Here is a 9273-nt window from a genome sequence, read left to right on the forward strand (position 1 = left end):
TAAATTATTTTAAACACTCTCTGTGTCACTGGAAATAGTGACTATTTTTAAGGTTTCCCACTCCATGCTACATATATGTATGTTAGTGTTTTTAACCTCAACGTTGGGGAAGGGAAAGAGTTCAGGGCACAACTGGGATTAGGATTAGTCAGCTAATAACAATGTCATTGACATTACCAGATGGTCAATACTGAAATCAGGTTGATTATATTCTTTGCAGCCAAAGATGGAGAAGCTCTGTACAGTCAGCAAAAACAAGACCTGAAGTTGACTGTGGCCTAGATCATGAGCTCCTTATTGCAATTCAGGCTTAAATTGAGGAAAGTAGAGAAAACCACTAGGCCATTCAGGTATAACCCAAATCAAGTCTCTTATGATTACACAGTAGAAGTGACAAATAGATTCAAGGGATTAGATCTGGTAGAGTGCCTGGAGAACTATGGATGGAAGTTCATAACGTTGTACAGGAGGCGGTGACCAAAATCATCCCAAAGAAAAAGCAATGCAAGAAAGCAAAATGGTTGTCTGAGGGGGATTTACACATAGCTGAGAAAGAAGAGAAGTGAAAGGCAAGGGAGGAAGGGAAATATATACCCAACTGAATGTAGAGTTCCAGAGAATAGCAAGGAAAGACAAAAAAGTCTTCAGTGAACAACACAAAGAAATAGAGGAAAATAATAAAATGGAAAAGACTAGAGATCACTTCAAGAAAATTGGAAATATCAAGGGAATATTTCATGCAAGAATGGGCATGATACAGGCAGAAATGGTAAGGACTTAATAGAAGCAGAAGAGATTAAGAAGAAGTGGCAAGAATACACAGAAAAACTATATTAAAAAGATCTTAATAACCTGGATAACCACAACTGTGTGGCCACTCATCTAGAGCCAGACACCCTGGAGTGTGAAGTCAAGTAGGCCTTAGGAAACATTACCATGAACAAAACTAGTGGAGGTGATGGAATTCCAGCTGAGTTATTCAAATCCTAAAAGATGCGGCTGTCAAAGTGCTGCACTCAATATGTCAGCAAATTTAGAAAACTCACTAGTGGTCACAGGATTGGAAAAAGTCAGTTTTGATTCCAATCCCAAAGAAGAGCACTGCCAAAGAATGTTCAAACTATGGTACAATTGTGCTCATTTGATATGCTAGCAAGGTAATGCTGAAAATCCTTTAATCCAGTACATGAACTGAGAATTTCCAGATATACAAGCTGGATATAGAAAAGGCAGAGGAACTAGAGATTAAATTGCCAACATCTGCTGAATCATAGGAAAGGCAAAGGAATTCCAAAGAAACATCTACTTCTGCTTCAGTGACTATGCTAAAGCATTTGACTATGCCAAAGCCTTTGATTATGTGGATCACAACAGATGTGGAAAATTCTTAAAGAGATGAGAATACCAGATCACCTTACCTGTCTCCTGAGAAGCCTGTATGCAAGCCAAGAAGCAGCAGTTAGAACTGTACATGGAATAGCAGACTGGTTAAAAATTAAGAAAGGAGTACATCAAGGCTGTATATTGTCACCCTGCTTATTTAACTTATATGCATAATACATCATGTGAAATGCCAGGCTGGATGAATCACAAACCAGAATCAAGATTGCCAGGAGAAATACCAACAACCTCAGATATGCAGCTGATACCACTCTAATGGCAGAAAGCAAAGAGGAACTAAAGAGTCTCCTGATGAAGGTAAAACATGAGAGTCAAAAAGCTGGCTTAAAACTCAAGATTCAAAAACTAAGATCATATCATCTGGTCCCATTGCTTCATAGCAAACAGATGTGGGAAAAGTGGAAACAGTGACAGATTTTATTTTCTTGGGCTCCAAAATCACTGTGGATGGTGACTGCAGTTACAAAATTAAAAGACACTTGCCCCTTGGAAGAAAAGCTATGACCAACCTAGACAGCATATTCAAAAGCAGAGACATTACTTTGCCAACAAAGGTCCATCTAGTCAAAGCTATTGTTTTTCCAGTAGTCATGTATGGATGTGAAAGTTGGACTCTGAAGAAAGCTCAGCACTGAAGAATTGATGCTCTTGAACTGTGGTCCTGGAGGAGACTCTTGAGAGTCCCTTGGACTGCAAGGAGATCCAACCAGTCCATCCTAAAGGAAACTAGTCCTGAATATTCATTGGAAGGACTGATGCTGAAGCTGAAACTCCAATACTTTGGCCACCTGATGCAAAGAACTGACTCATTGGAAAAGACCCTAATGCTGGGAAGGATTGAAGGTGGGAGGAGAAGGGGACGACAGAGGATGAGATGGTTGGATGTCATCACTGACTCAATGGACATGAATTTGAGTAAACGCTGGGAGTCGGTGATGGACAGGGAGGCCTGGCGTACTGCAGTCCATGGGCTTGCAAAGAGTTGGACATGACTGAGTGACTGAACTGAACTGAACTAATGGTTTTTCCAGTAGTCATGTATGGATGTGAAAGTTGGACCATAATGAAGGCTGAGCACTGAAGAATTGATGCTTTTGAAATTTGATGTTGGAGAAGACTCTTGAGAATACCTTGGACAGCAAGGAAATCAAACCAGTCAATCCTAAAGGAAATCAGTCCTGAATATACACAGGAAGGACTGATGCTGAAGGTGAAACTCTAACACTTTGGCCACCTGATGTGAAGAGCTGACTCATTGGAAAAGACCCTGATGCTGGAAAAGATTGAAGGCAGGAGAAGGGGGCAGTAGAGGATAAGATGGTTAGATACCATCACTGACTCAATGGACATGAGTTTGAGCAAACACCGGGAGATAGTGAAGGACAGGGAAGACTGGTGTGCTGCAGTCCATGGCATTGCAAAGAGTTGGACATGACTGAACTACTGAACAACAAGGGCTGTTATTCTGAACAGAGGACAAAACTCGGCTACCTTGTCTCTAGAGGTTTCTGGAGCCTCTCTACACACTTCTACCAAAGAGCCCAGAACGGAACCTGCTTCTTTCTTTTTGAAAAGAGGTCACAATAGGGAAGGTCAAAACAGGGAAGGTCACCGGGGAAAACCAGGTGAGGAGTTAAGACCCTTTGCTCCCTGAATACTCCCCCCAACTGGGTTCTTTACTCGCTCAAGGTGACATCCCTGGATGAGGAATTGTGATCCCAACTTTACATACCAGGAAGCTTTGACTGGGAGTGGTTTAGAAATGATTGTAAAGCAATTAGTCACAGAACCAATCAGTGTGGGAATGAGGATGGGAACCGCATCTGCCCTCCTGCAGGCATCACTGTTCGCTTGGAGGATTTAATTATAGCCTGAGTGAGAGGCGGTGTGGAGAGTTCTGTGGTTGGGGAGTTAATGTTGGCATGGCCATTCGGATTAAAAGAAATAAAACCTTTTGAAGGCTTTGGATGAGCTTTGGAAAAGGCTTCGCTTTCTTCCTTTAAGTCAGAATTCTGTATCTGTGTCTTGGTGCAAAGGAAAACAAAGATATGATAACCACTGGGTCATGTGCCCCATTCAGCATGCCTGAAGTGGTCAAAGGACGCGAATATGATTGCGAAGAACTCTGTTAGGTCCGTACTTGGAAAATAGCATTTATTCTTTTTTAATTTTTGGCCATGCTGCAGGGCATGCCAGATCTTAGTTCCCCAACCAGAGACTGAAGCTGTGCCCCCTGCGTTGGAACTGAGGAATCTTAAACACTGGACCACTGGGGAAGTCCTTATTCTATTCCCTTAAATAATATAATTTTTGTATAAACAAGCCACACAAACTCTGCAAGCCTCATAGTCACCTCAACTATGAAATGGAAAGGATTGAATAATGTAAAATTTAAGGTTTCTAAAATAAGTGTCTGCAAAATCCAAACTGTGTGAAAAAATATACATGTGTAAATATATATGTACATATATATTTAAGGCAAGACTATAGAAGCAATTGGATCACACAGACCATAAGCTCTTCAAGGGCAGGGACCACCTCTTTAATTTCTTTTGATTCCCCCTAATGCTTGGTACTTAGCACTAAGCAGGTGTCCAGTAAGCCTTGTTGGCTGTGAAGCCAAGTGTTAAGATGCAGAAGCTTTATTTGTCTGCACAAATCTGTTGTGGGGGCCATCCCTGCCAAAGTAGGCCAGGGAATTAAAGACTCTATAATTAGGCCTAGGGAGTTGCACCAGGCACTCTGTGTCCCTGTTTGTCAATGTGTCCCCATGATGACGTAGTGACAGTTGCCCGTCTCTCTGGGGCCTGTATTCAGCTAATAGGAATGTTAATTTCACTTTATTTTTCTTCTTGACAGAGGAAAAGCTTATCATTCAAGCCCATCACAGAAGTGCTATTGTTTTATAACTCAAAAAAGGGATTTCCCTCCTTCCACCCTTAAACTGCAAGTCATGGGTTGAGGGTTTAAGTTAGAAAAAGGAAACAAAAAAGGAAAGTCTGCAAAGTAAAACACATGTGGTGTGGATAGTCTGAAAAAGGAAATACATATATGACTTAAGCCCACTAATGAAGAATTTATGATGTCAGGAATTTGACTTTATTTTCACAAAACTTCATGGCAATGCTAGTATATTATTTGCCCTTTTTACAAATGAGAAAATAGGTTGAGAGAGAGAAAAAGCTTGCCCACATTCACATAAATGGTAGCTGGTGTGAAAGATCATGTCTCTGATCCCCAAACTGCTATGCTCAATCTGTCCTCGCTTCCCCCCACTTACTGTTATTGCTCCTGCTCCTTGCTTCATAGGGAGGGAGGGGGCAGGCATTGGTGTGTTTCTACAGTTGCCTTTCTTCTGCCTTCTCCCTGTCTTCAGTGTTTGCTAAAGAGAGAAATTAGTAGTCCTCTGAAAAACATGTTATGATTGTTCTGTTTGTAGGCAATTCTCCATAGAGTTCTAGGAGCTGAATGTAATATTTCAAAATTTTTTCAAGTGTTTTCCTCTTCTGTCCCTATTACTTTAGCTAAAGAAAAAAAAAAGAAAAAGAGCTAGGGTTAGGAATAATAGCAGTCACAAAGACATATCAGTATTTACAACTGAGAGTTTCAGGTTTACCTGATCCTCATAACAAACCCTTGGCAGCAAGTAGAGCAGTGTGGTTAATCTTGAATTGATAAATGAGGAAGGGGAACCCTGTGTTTTAAAGGATTTGCTCAAGATCGCTCAGATGGTAAAGAAAGCATGGCATTCGAATCCAGATCATTGACTCTTAGGATTCTTGAAAGTACAGTGGAGTGCGATTTAAATACTCAGTGCCGCTAGCTTTCGAGGGGATTTGGGGCCAGATGGCAACCTGACTTCATCCCACTTCCCCATCATTCCCAACACTAAACCTAGTTGTCAGTCCTGATTCAAACAGCTGCCGGGCTGGCAGGCGACTAGAGCAATTAAGACCTTAGACTCCATGGGAGTTCCAACAACTGGGAGAGGTCCCAAAGAGCAGACAAAGAAAAATGACACAAACAAGGTGCCCCTCAGCCAGATAAGGGATGATCAAAGAAGACAACGGGAGCAAGGTAGAGCGGCCTGTGAGATATTTGCCCAACTTAATTAAGAGAATAAGGCCACTTATGGGAATTTAAGGATAGCTCAAAATAGAATTTACATCTAAAAACTGTGACTTGTGAGCAAAAATGCTTAATAAACAATTTGAAGGCAAGGATGGACACTGTTGAGATTCAAATGATAATTTGCAAGACCAGGTGGAAGACAAAATCTTAAAGCAAAAGATAAAAGCCAACCAACCGAAACAAACAAAAACACAAAAAAAGACAATCATGAGGGAAAAGTTAAAAGACTTGAAGAACAGATCCTGGGTGGTTAGCATGTGATAAAGGAATATAAGGAGAAAATAGAAGAGATGGAGGAGAAAAAATAATACAACAAAGAGGAGGAGAGACTTCGACAGTTGTGTTGAGCCGAGGCTACTAAAGGAATCCAAGAGGAGATGGTGAGTGATGGGCAGTTCTTCTAACCCATGGGATTCAGACTCCGTTTAGTCAGTAATGATGGTCGCTCAGTCGTGTCTCTTTGCGACCCCATGGAATAGTTCATGGAATTCTCCAGGCCAGAATACTGGAGTGGGTAGCTGTTCCCATCCCCAGGGGATCTTCCCAACCCAGGGATTGAACCCAGGTCTCTTGCGTTGCAGGCATATTCTTTACCAACTGAGCCACAGGGGAAGCCCCAGTAATGATGGAGAGGTTATTTTTTTGACTTTCAATGTGTTGAACACTATGTGTATGTATGTGTATAATCTTACAGTCTAAGGTGTAAAGAGATGTATGAGGCTGCTGCTGCTGCTGCAAAGTCGCTTCAGTCGTGTCCAACTCTGTGCGACCCCATAGACGGCAGCCCACCAGGTTCCCCCGTCCCTGGGATTCTCCAGGCAAGAACACTGGAGTGGGTTGCCATTTCCTTCTCCAATGCATGAAAGTGAAAAGTGAAAGTGAAGTTGCTCAGTTGTGTCCGACTCTTAGCGACCCCATGGACTGCAGGCCATCAGGCCCCTCTGTCCATGGGATTTTCCAGGCAAGAACACTGGAGTAGGGTGCCATCGCTTTCTCCAGATGTATGAGGAGAGATATGTATATAATGTGTATTACTATACGTGAGTGTGTGGATATATATATACACACATACATATATTTGGTCTCCCCTCTCTGTCCCACTTCTGTGTCTCCTCCTACCTTAAACTGTAAGTTTAAAGGCAAGATCTATATGTTTGTGATCTGTGGTGGCTTGTATCTCTGAATCTAGAAAGTATTTAAGATTGGTGACCCATTTACTCTCACTTTTATCTTTCTGTTGCACTTTCTCTTTGTTCTCTGGCCAGAACTTTCAGAACTCGTATTTGTTGAATACTGTCTGCTTCTGGAAGGAAAGAAACCATGAGAAATGATTTTGGGGAATGGGAGAGGCTGGCATTTTTTTCCTTAAAATCATAGCTGCCTCCAGACGGAGTTGTGAAGTGGCACGTTGTCCCCATCTATCCACTCACCTGTCCCATGTTAGGGCTTTAAAGATCCTTTCTTCATCTTACTCTCACCCTCTGTCAACAGAGGTCCCCAATCCAAAGAGATACCAATCATTGCTTTCTTATGCAAATTCTCCAAAAGCTAATTGTGCCCATTCCTTTGGTTCAAATCTAATAACTTCTAAAGAGTGAAATTTCAGGTATTATCAGACCATGAAACAAAGTATTTGGGGTCAGGAGAGCCTTTGATGAGCTCCTCAAATAACAAGGATTGACCCCTAGAAGAGTCAAATAATAGGAAACATTAGCAGGTTTGGAGGGCAGACTTAGTCAACTCACATAAAGGGGCAGAGCCAGTGGTCTACAGTTTGAAGCCACCAGCGTCCTGATGGCTAATCAGGTAGCTTTCAGTATAACTTTTCTTTCTTACCCTGCTTCTGAATGACCAGGGCCTAGAGTGGCAGAGCATGTGTAAGATGCTCAGGCTTCTTTTAAAATGGAGCCAAGAAGGGACTGACAGATGAGCACACAGCACACACTGAGAAATATTCAACGGGGAGAAACTGAGCGGAAAGGAAAGGAGGCAAACAGCTGAGCCGGCTTCCCATGAGCATTAACTCAGGCATCAGAGGGGAATCTGATGACAGTGAAGCAGCGGTCAAAGGCCTTGTTGTGGGAGCAGAGGGCGATGAGGCAGAGCTGCAGAGCTGAAAGCACGCACTGTCGGTGCCTCCCCAGAGCCAGGCCGCCTGGCCCCAGTGCGGGTGAGGAGGCGGCAGAGAGAGAGGGGAGCACCAGCGGGAGCGGACGGGGGGGCGGGAAAGAGCAGGCGCTGGGGCTACGTGGGCGAGGCTGTGACTGAGACCAGAACCCGAGAGTCGAATTTCTCCAGATTTCATTCATTCCACATCAACATGGGAAGCTGAGAGGGCTGGAGAGGTGAAGGGCCTGCAGAGTTGGTCCGCATGACGTGCTCTGGACCACCCGTCATCTTTTTCTCTTTTTTGCCTGCCTCCCAGATGGTTAAGCATCCAGCCCAGCGACAGTGGTGAGCATTTGTGGAATGCCAGCTGTTTGTATGAAGCTGGGTCCACGTTTAGTTGAGTCTTAACTGCTGGGCCCTTCTCTGCTTCCTTCGTCTTGAGAAAAACAGGCTGGAGGGGCTGGGGGGTTGTGGTCTCTCGTTGATGGAGCTTCAAACAGGCTCCTCTGCGTTTTCTTCCCAACTAGGCCTGGACTTATCCTGCCAAGCAGGATTAGCAGACTCCCCCATCCAATCACACTCCTCTATCTACCCAGATTGCTCATTTCCCACCTTTGCCCGGGTATAATATCTAATTTCTCTGACTTCAGCAAGAATCTCATTAAGTTAATTTAACTAGAATCCCCTCTTACCTGTGATGTTTCCTTATAGTAAATTTCCATCCTCTGACCTCCCACCCCTCCCCTTCTCGTTGACTCTAAAACCCCCACTTTTCCTTATTGTTTTCAGGGCTGAGCTCATCTCTCTCCCCTATTGCAAAACCCCAATGTGGTAGTCCCTGTATCTATCCCAATAGTGCCCCTGAATAAAGCTGGCCTTCCTGTTTTAATGAGTGTCATGAATAATTTTTTTCTTTCACAGAAGATAGGGCCAGTTATCTTCTGATAATGTGAGGGAAAAGCAAAAGCAGATGAACTGAAATGAGGCACCCAAGAACTCACTAGAAGTAAAAGCATAGCATTCAGACCTGAGTGTGGGTTTTACTCACTGCGGCAGTCTAAATTCCTCTTCTCTCTTTCATGTTCATCCCTACCAGTCCTCTCTCTGCCAGCCTCCACATTTGCATAATTAATAAATATTAAATTTGGAAGATAAAGCCAGACTTTTGAAGCCCACTTTAGGCTCTCACTGCTTCCTTCCTAGGTCAATCCTTCCGAAATTTTAATGTGCATTTAAATTGCATGGAACTCTTCTTCCATGCAGATTCTGATGTGGTGGGCCCAGAGTGCATTTCGAATAAGATCTCAGAAAATGCTAGTTCAGGTCTTAGATCCTCATTTAATTCCCCTTGAATCACCTTGAAGAGGTCTGAAAACATATCGATGCCTGGGTCCTACCACCACCGTTTCTGATTTATCTGGTCTGGGTGTGATCTGGGCGTGGAGAATGCCATGTATCTTTTTGAATTACAGTTTTGTCTGAATATACGCCCAGGAGTGGGACTGCTGGGTCTTATGGTGACTCTATTTTCTGTTTTTTGAGGAAATTCCGTACTGTTTTCCACAGTGGCTGTACCAGCTGACGTTCCCGTCGGTTTTGCCTTCTTTGGGAGAATAGCAAAACCTGGTGGCA

General features: G+C 43.2%; 1 long non-coding RNA gene across 1 annotated transcript; it reads left to right on the top strand.

The window, feature by feature from the left end:
* The first annotated feature begins 7597 nt into the window (after window positions 1-7597).
* Window positions 7598-8512, top strand: LOC129654070 (uncharacterized). The gene is made up of 3 exons (XR_008715374.1): window positions 7598-7702; window positions 7831-7986; window positions 8169-8512. It is a non-coding gene; the product is annotated as an uncharacterized LOC129654070 (long non-coding RNA).
* Window positions 8513-9273: the final 761 nt, after the last annotated feature.

Source organism: Bubalus kerabau, chromosome 5 (assembly GCF_029407905.1).
Source record: "Bubalus kerabau isolate K-KA32 ecotype Philippines breed swamp buffalo chromosome 5, PCC_UOA_SB_1v2, whole genome shotgun sequence".
Lineage (NCBI taxonomy): Eukaryota > Metazoa > Chordata > Mammalia > Artiodactyla > Bovidae > Bubalus > Bubalus kerabau.